This window comes from Salvelinus sp. IW2-2015, linkage group LG6.2, assembly GCF_002910315.2.
Source record: "Salvelinus sp. IW2-2015 linkage group LG6.2, ASM291031v2, whole genome shotgun sequence".
Classification (NCBI taxonomy): domain Eukaryota; kingdom Metazoa; phylum Chordata; class Actinopteri; order Salmoniformes; family Salmonidae; genus Salvelinus; species Salvelinus sp. IW2-2015.
The window spans coordinates 4,872,317-4,882,644 of NC_036846.1; positions in this window are offsets into that span (position 1 = coordinate 4,872,317).

The following is a 10,328-nucleotide window of genomic DNA, read 5'->3' on the forward strand; positions in this document are numbered from 1 at the left end:
AGTTTTACAGCAAAACACCACGTATATTTATGTTAGCTCACCACCAAATACAAAAAAGCACAGACATTCTTTTCACAGCACAGGTAGCTTGCACAAAACCCCAAATAGAGATAGAATTAGTCACTAACCAAGAAACAACTTCATCAGATGACAGTCTTATAACATGTTATACAATAAATCTATGTTTTGTTCGAAAAATGTGCATATTTCAGGTATAAATCATAGTTTTACATTGCAGCTACAATCACAAATAGCACCGAAGCAGCTAGAACAATTACAGAGACCAACGTGAAATAAATAAATACTCACCATAAAACATTTATGAAAAKTACATGMTGTACAGCAAATGAAAGATAAACATCTTGTGAATCCAGCCAATATTTCAGATTTTTTAAGTGTTTTACAGCGAAAACACAATATAGCATTATATTAGCTTACCACAATAGCCAAAAACACAACCCATTTATTATATAATTTTTCACTAACCTTGACCAACTTCATCAGATGACAGTCCTATAACATCAGGTAATACAATACACTTATGCTTTGTTCGAAAATGTGCATATTTAGAGCTGAAATCCGTGGTTATACATTGTGAAAACGTAGCAACTTTTTCCCAGAATRTACGGATATATTTCTGACACTCACCTAATCTGACCAAATAACTCATCATAAACTTTACTAAAAAATACATGTTGGATAGCAAATGAAAGATACACTAGTTCTTAATGCAATCGCCATGTTAGAATTCTAAAAATAACTTTAGTACGACATACAGCTTACGTTATAGCAAGACAGCGCCTGCAATGAGGGCGTAAAATAGTACTAAACATTTTCCACAGAAATACGAAATAACATCATAAATGGTTCCTACTTTTGCTGAGCTTCCATCAGAATCTTGGACAAGGGGTCCTTTGTCCAGAACAATCGTTGTTTGGTTTTAGAATGTCCTTTTCTACTGTCGAATTAGCAACCAAAGCTAGCCAAGTGGCGCGAAGCTGTCCATCATCACCAAACGCAGAGAACGGAAAAAGCCAAAACTCCCGATAAACTTTCAATAATCTGATAAAACTATATTGAAAAAACATACTTTACGATGATATTATCACATTTATCAAATAAAATCAAAGCCGGAGATATTAGCCGTCTATAACGAAAGCTTTTCAGAACGCAATCCAGGGGTCCTTCCCGCGCCTTGCTGAACAAAGGAAATTTGGGGTCATGTCATTCCAAGAGCTCTCGTTTGACCTCAGATCAAGCTATACACCCCATTTCACCTCTCACTGCCTGTTGACATCTAGTGGAAGGCGTATGAAGTGCATGTATATCCATAGATTTCAAGCAAATGAATAGGAAAGCCCTGGAACAGAGCCTCGATTTCAGATTTTTCACTTCCTGACAGGAAGTTTGCTGCAAAATGAGTTCTGTTTAACTCACAGATATAATTCGAACGGTTTTAGAAACTTGAGAGTGTTTTCTATCCAATAGTAATAATAATATGCATATTGTACGATCTAGAATAGAGTGCGAGGCCGTTTAAATTGGGCACGATTTTATCCCAAAGTGAAAATAGCGCCCCCTATCCCAAAGAAGTTTTTAAGACGAAAGGCTGGTTTACACTACGGGTGTGTTCGTAAATTTTATCTGAATTGCCAGAGTGTGCTCTGGGTGTTCGTAAACTCTGAGGTTGTCAGATTGTCCGTTCGTAAATTCAGAGCGTTTCGCTCTTGGAGCGTTCAGAGCACACACTGGATGCCCTGGCCGAGGAGTAGGGTTGATCTGAGTGTTCTGACCTAACAACAGCAGTCGAGCACCCAAGCTAACTGGATAACATTGGCTAGGTTGCTAGCTTCTTCCAGACACAAATGAGAGAACAGCTCACTGACCATTTTCCCCGACCTAGCAGAGCTGGTTAGGCGGATTTTAAGTTATCCAGAGCGTTGGTGACTGCAAGTGTGCTGTTGGCAACAATTTAATTACGCTTTTTTGCCAACGTTTACTAACACCGGCCGTATTCAACGGGTGTTGAGTTATTTACCAGCTTCGTCTATCAAACAGTTGTCGCAGTGACATCATAAACATTCTACTGAAATAGTTACTTGCATAGTGGAGTCTTTTTTTAGACATGTAGCTAGCTAGCTAAACAATGAACCATAATCCCAACACATAACATTACTACACTGTATGAATCTGCAGGTAGCTAACAACCAGGTTCAATGTTAGCTAGCTAACATTAGGCTATAACTAGCAATGCAAATGGCTCTGAGAAACAAATAATATTACTACACAGATCAAACACATAACGTTAGCTAGCTAGCCAGCCAGTTACCATTAGCTAGCTAGCTAACAGTACACTTTAACTTGAAATGAAAATTACTTTCTGACAAAATTTGAAACGTGTAATATCTGAAAATGTACCCAGCTAGACTATCTTATCCATATACATGGATGGACGCTTCTCCCTCTCTGTCACAGATGCCATGGTTGCCCTTAGTTTGAAGATGTAATCCAGAGACAGGTGTTTTATACAGCAGCCTTCTGAGTGTTCTCTTTTCGACTCGTGCATTTTAGCCAATCATGGCCAGCGGGAAGGTTGCTGACTTTTTCCTTGGCGAAACCAACTAGGCTTGTAATTCAGCAATTTTATTTGTATTTACAGGTGGCATACAATTTTGTTATTAACCTCTAACGAGCCTCTACCCCGGGTCCGGGAGCACCCCCCATCCCCCCACACACTGATTAGCATAGCTAGCATAGCTTCACAAGTAGATAGTAGCATCTAAATATCATTAAATCACAGGCCAGAACACCAGATGAAAGATACAGACTTGTGAATAAAGCCACCATTTCAGATTTTTAAAAGTTTTTACAGGGAAGACAAAATATGTAAATCTATTAGCTAAACACGTTAGCAAAATACACCACTATTCTAACTCCATCAGTTTCTTACTCCTTCAGGTGCTATCACCAATTCGGCTCAACTAAAATATTGATATCCACTAACCAAGAAAAAACCTCTTCAGATGACAGTCTGATAACATATTCATGGTATAGGATAGTTTTTGTTAGAAAAAAGTGCATATTTCAGGTAGAAATCACAGTTTACAATTGCACCGACCATCACAAATCGACTAGAATACTAGATAGAGCAACGTGTATGACCAATTTACTCATCATAAAACATTTCATAAAAATAGACAAAGCATAGCAATGGAAAGACCCAGTTCTTGTATTTCAGACCATATTTCAGATTTTCTAAGCGTTTTCAGCGAAAAAACAATAAATCGATAAGTTACATACCACATGTGCAAACGTTACCAGAGCGTCGATTCCAGCCAAAGAGCGCTATAACGTAATCACGCCAAAATATATTAATTTCACTAACCTTCTCAGAATTCTTCCGATGACACTCCTGTAACATCATTTTACAATATACATATACAGTTTGTTCGAAAAGGTGCATATTTAGCCATACAAAACCGTGGTTACACAATAAAAATACTAGGAAATCAAGCCTCAATATGTCTGACGTCATCTATCAGAGTGATCTAGTTTAATTAAAGCTAATCATATACTTGACTAAAAAAATACAGGGTTGACAGCAATCGAAAGACAAATTAGTTCTTAATGCAACCGCGATTTACATTTTTAAAATTATCCTTACTTTTCAATACAGGGGGCCAAGTGAAGCTATACAAACAAAATGGCGAAATATGCGTTTAAAATATTCGACAGAAACACGATTTTCATATTAAATATTGCTTACTTTTGCTGTTCTTCCATCAGATTCTTGGGCAATGTATCCTTTCTATGTTATAAACGTCTTTTTGGTCGATAGATGTCCTCTGTTCTTCGAAATATCCACTAACGATCGAACGGGACCCAAAACGTGTCCAAACTCAGAGTGCACAACAAAGAAATTCCTCAAAATCGCACTAAACGGATATAAATGCTATAAAACGGGTCAAATTAACTACATTATGATGTTTTTAACAACTATAACGACTGAAAACATGACCGGAGAAATATTGCTGGTTAGACAACGATTGGAACGAGCAAGTCCGATGGCCTTCACGCTTCAGGCGCACGACGAGAAAGGGCGGTCCCTAAACATTTTGTGGTTTTATAATGGCTGTGAATGTCCCATCGATTTCATTCAAAACGTGATGACGTACAGACACCAGAGGAAGACGTAGGCAGTGTCGGTTTCTTCATAGCATTCACTGTCGCCTTAAAAACAGACCCCAGATCAGGGTAAAAATTTCTGAAATCTGAACCCTGTCATGAAAAGTGCTGTAGAAATTGTTCTGTACCACTCAGAGACAAAATTCCAACTTCTATAGAAACTAGAAGGTGTTTTCTATCAATAATAACAATAATATGCATATTGTACGATCAAGAATTTAGCACGAGGCAGGTTTAATTTGGAGACCCAATATGCTAATGCGGAACAGCACCCCCTATAGTTGCAAGAAGTTAAGGCACATGAAAGTTCACATGTTCAAGAAGGCATTTCTGCCAAAAAACGCATTTCGATTTTTTTTTAAAGTCTGCATTCACATGGCGCTCCTGTGAAGCAGTGACATGTAACACACGCGTAGTTTCCTGAAACGAGTCATGTGTTTCAAGCCATTTATCCCTATAAGAGATGAACAGCTGTATGATTCAGGGGTTTTCACAATAATGTTGGGGGACACTGCAGGGTATGTATTGACACTAGTTACGTAAGTAGAGGTAAATATAAACAACTGAAAATCCTTTAATATTTCACTTAGAGTCTTCTGTTTTTCTGAGAGAGAGGGAAAGCGGAGAGAGAAAGAGGAGAAGAGTGTAACGGCTCTCGTTGGTGTAGAAATAGTAGACCAAAGCGCATGTGGAAAGTGTTCGTGATTCCTTTTATTCAAAAAACACTCAAACAAAATAACAAAAGCGAAAACGAAAGTGCACAGTTCTGTAAGGCTAAGAAACATAACAGAAAACAAGATCCCACAAAACCCAAAAGGAAAATGACAACTTATATATGATCCCCAATCAGAGACAACGATAGACAGCTGCCTCTGATTGGGAACCACACTCGGCCAAAACAAAGAAAAGAAAACATAGATTTTCCCACCGAGTCACACTCTGACCTAACCAAATATAGAGAATAATAAGGATCGCTAAGGTCAGGGCGTGACAGAGAGATCAAGAGAGCGAGAGAAAGAGTATAACAAGGGAAGCATCAATAATATTTCTTGCACCCTGTCCACTACCTGAGAGGAAGTGAATTTGAATATAGCACTGTGAATTCAGACCAGACAAGGTAATGTAAGGTCTTCAGGAATGAGGATGCAATGTATTATAAATCAGAGGGTTAGGGTTAGCCTGAAAAGCCACAGACTGCACTCACCAGCTGCAAGTGGGCACAGATCATCATCAATTCATGATAACTGCTTTGGGCATTCTGCTTCTCGGAAAAGAGGATAACCTCAGATATCCCAACAGTTTCAGCTACCTACATCCTGTGTCTCTCTAACCACGACTCCTACAGTTTTCAGGAACAGCCAATCACGGTTTTCCCTTTTATTTGAGAGCAGCCGTTTGCCTGTGCCAAGTGTGTATGTGCCAGTTGCCAGTTTGGCACGGTATGCGGTGTGAACAGGTTGTTTATGCTTCTTTAGCGAGGGGAGTAAGCTGTAATGGCTGTCTATCTGTGCATGTTCATCGCATTACAAAGAGCCCAGGTTTCTCTGAAGTGTAGGAGCAGCACAGTGCCATGTGTTCTTATAAACTTACTGTTCAACTTCATGGCCTCATGGGAAACCAATGAGACTTGGACAAAGGTTTGAGCATCGTTGGCTGGACTGCGTGCATGTTTGTGTGGTGGGCTAGTTGGTTGTGTGTGTTGTGCATGTGCATACTACCCTATCTGTCTGCCTTATGTGTGTGTGTGTGTGTGTGTGTGTGTGTGTGTGTGTGTGTGTGTGTGTGTGTGTGTGTGTGTGTGTGTGTGTGTGTGTGTGTGTGTGTGTGTGTGTGTGGTGTGTGTGTGTGTGTGGTGTGGTGTGTGTGTGTGTGTGTGTGTGCGTGCGTGCGTGCGTGCGCGTGTGTGTGTGTTGTTTAAATGAAAAAGGAAGTAATACTGGTTTTCTATTCTGGTGTGGAATTAGGGTCTACTATATAGTTGAGTCGTAATAAGGCTATCAGACAGTGACGGATGGTGTACTCCAGGGGGATAGACACTCCAATTGTTCTTTCCATAATGGTTTCCTCTCAGTGAATTAATCTAAAAAATTTCAGGGTGTATGTGAAGAGGTTTGTGAGGTGTGTGTGTGTGTGTGTGTGTGTGTGTGTGTGTGTGTGTGTGTGTGTGTGTGTGTGTGTGTGTGTGTGTGTGTGTGTGTGTGTGTGTTGTTTTTGTTGCTGTTGGTGGTTTTGGTAGTATTGGACTTTTACAGTATGGCTGCAGATTAAAATAAATGTAAGAGTTGAAAGCATTCTTGCTCTACTTTTATGGGACTTGTCCTCTTCTGATCGAAGGAGTACATACATAATCTATTATGTAGTTATCTAGATGTCATCTGTCTGATATAAGTGGATTCATCATTGTATTCAAATATAATTAGACTTTAGAGAAATGACAAAACATTTTTGAGAAAAACAAGATAAACAAATGAATGAATTCTGTTATGGTGAGAAAGCAACTATTTTGGCAAATTATCATCTTTTAGTGGAGTCTGACAGCAGCCATATTTTGTAGATTAATATCAATGGAGAGATCTGAATCAATAATAACGAAAAGGGCTTTGATTTCCTCAAGTGGAGTTGCTTAGTAACCATCAACCAAATTAAGATCAAAGTTGTAGCAATTTGTCTCGGAGGGTCTCTCTTCTCGGGCTCCCTACCAGGATCTCTATTTCATCTGTGTTCAGACGCTACCAGAATACCTGTCGTCGACTTAGCCTTGTTTGGTTTAAATGAAGCTCTTTCATGTTGCTGAGTCGTGGCGTCTGTCTTGAGCTCACCATAACCTGCTTCACCTGGGCTCAGGTATGGGCACACCTGTGTGTTCTCTGCTTTGCTAGCGAACACATAACTCCATGTCAATAGATGTTGTTCCCAGTCGTGCATGGGAATCATAACTTTGATATGACAAGTTTTGAAGGTCTTAGTCCCATGTGGCTCAGTTGATAGAGCACGGTGCTTGCCAATGCCAGGGTTGTGGGTTTGATTCCCACGGAGGACCAGAACCCCAAAAAAGTAGGAAAATGTATGCACTCACTACTGTAAATTCCTCTGGTTAAGAATGTCTGAATAAATGACTAAAATTGTCCTATTACTGAATAGGCCTAGAGACATCACCAGCTGTGTGTTATCAGTCCAAACGCACCTTAGAAACCTACGAGATTCTGAAGAAATATAGTGTATAATATGATTAGCCTATCAAACCCATTTCCTCTACTCAATCTGTATCTCCTGAATCTGATTGGTTGGTGGCTGCCAGATTAAACATGTCACCAGTACCTGATTGGAAGGGCTGTATAAAGGAGAAGGCCTGTCTGTCCACTCAGAGTGTCCACTGCTAGGTCCAAAGGGACAGGCCAGAGTCAGTCCCATCTCGCCTTATCTCGGATGTATTTTCATCAGGATTCGACTCTGCTAGCGTAGCTGTTGCTGCTGTGTTCTGATCTGTTATCGCTGGCTGGAATTATCACATACTTTCTGTATTAGACCCTAGTGCATTGTGTCTTCCCGACAAAAGAGTTAGGGCCTAAGTCCACATGAGTTGGCTGAAGTTTCGGTTCATGTTAAATTATATTGTTATTGAACAGGTTTATGGAAAATGATTTGTTCACAACAATTGATCACGTAAGAAAAGTTGTGAAAAATTAAAAAGACTTCACATCACCGACTCCCTATTAATATCAATATTCAGATGCAGACAAGCCTGGCAGTGGTTTAGTAAATATGGTAACATTATAGGATATATTATATATCACCCAGTACAGAGAGGGGATGGAGGCTGGTGATGAATGTTATTATCTATTGAGAGTTCACCGTGTGGCGGACAGAGGAAGATGTCGATATGAATTCCCCCGAAGCAACTGAAAGTGTTCTACAAATCTCTTTGGCTAATGATCAGGGTGCACATGGCGTGGAGCAGGAGACGGGGCGGACGATAAAATTGATCGTTCTTTAGGGCCTTAGAGAACCATGCTTTCCACAGAGATGGCCAGAACAGTGGGTGCAACACGTACACTATGTTAAGTGTCACCACACAGCTGTTGATGGACCGATTATCTCTAGGTGAATCTATCTCAATCAATGTTGTATGTTATTGTGACTTTGACCTTACATTGACCTCATTGTCATCTGGGAATTAAAAATGCTGTATCAGATCTATTAAATAACTAACAGAGGTCGTATCATCAAATGTTAATATCTCTTAATGAACATTGTTTTTGTTGCATAATCGTGTGTGTGTGTTCACACAAGAAATTACATATTGATTGCAGCCTGTTCAGCAATTTGCAGCAAATGGTGGTTTGCCCTCCATCCCCCCCTCCCCAGCACCCCTGTCTGAACCCAGCCCCACTCACAGTGCCCTTAACAGGCCCTCTAACAGGCTCCCTGACTGAACCCAGCCCTCCTCACAGCACCCTTAACAGGCCCTCTAACAGGCTCCCTGACTGAACCCAGCCCCCCTCATGCCCCCTTAACAGGCCCTCTAAACAACACACATCACACACACACACACACACACACCACACACACAACACAACCACACCACACACATCACACAAGAGGGGAGAAGGTATGTATGATGACTGGTTTGGAGTTAAGGTGTTGAAATATTATACTCTATTCAGACCTTGGATAAAGACCAACAGTCTTCTACATTCAAGTCTACTCTCAGCTAGTTAAAGTGGTGGCCGCCAGGGGGATCCAAGAGGTTGTTGATACATGCCGACGCACGAATTGGACTGCGTCGCACATTCTGGACATCAGCTAGCGGATTCTACAGTAAGTGACTATGACAGTTTTGTCGAGAATGAGAGATGGGAGAAGAAAGAGACGGCGACACACTTTCAGACTGAGTTAGAGAAACAGAGAGCATTAGGAAGGTCATGTCGACCCCATTGAGGAGGGAAATAGAGAGGTGTGGAACCTTTGGAGAGGTGAAGCATGCTAGAGCGCTCTGTCACGTATCGGAAGTATCAAGTTGAAGCTTATCATACTTTACAAAGAAATACATACTCTACACAGAGATACTTTATAACATACACTTTACTTCAGCTTTGTTAACTTCTCACGAGTCAGCAACCTGTCGCGGTAGCACCCCCCACTCACACCACTGATTAGCACTGATAGCATAGCTCACAAGTAATTGTAGGCATCTAAATATAATTAAATCACAAGTCAAGCCACAGATGAAAGATACAGGCTTGTGATAAAGCCACCATTTCAGATTTTTAAAATGTTTACAGGGAAGACAGAATATGTAAATCTATTAGCTAACCACGTTAGCGGAGGAACGATATTTTTACCAGGCAGATTCGGCTAGGGCGCCCACGTCCAGTTCACATGCACAACAAGATATGATATAAAATCGTAAATTGGGTCTTACTATGGCTGATCTTTCATCAGAATGTTGATCAAAGTGTCTTTGTCAAGATGAGTCGTTGGTCCGTTCAGAAATGTTCTTTTCCCACTGCATTTAGCACAGGTACGCCGAGTGGCAACGGAATTTCTCAAACGTAAAATACAATCCGACAACGGTACACCGAAAACTCCCGGAAAAATTCAAATAATCTGATTAAACTATATTGAAAAAACATACATTACGATGATATGGTCACATGTATCAAACAAAATTCGACACGCGAGATAGTTTGCATACATAACGCCAGCAAAAAGTACACAACGCAGCTCAAATTCGAGCGATTCAGTAAACCGGAAGTTGTCGGTCACGCCAAAGAATTGGGTCCTATTTCACGTCAGTCCCAGATAAACAAAGAATTTCTCCTCTGACGTCATCTTGACAACCAGAGGAAGGAGAACGAGGTGTGTTTCTGGTCATAGGGGGCACGACCATATAAGGCAGAGCTTTGAAGCCAGCATCAACACTCTTGATTTTATGTTCTTGTCATGGAAGTGGCTGTTGAATGACTTCTGTATCACTCAGACAAAATTGAAACGGATTTTAGAAACTAGAGATTGTCTTCTTTCCAATGGTATGATTTCATATGCATATAGTAAGAGCAATGATTGAATAAGAGGAGTTTAATCTGTAGAGGCAATTATGCTAATGGCGAAATATTACCCCTGTATTCTCAAGAGGTTGACAG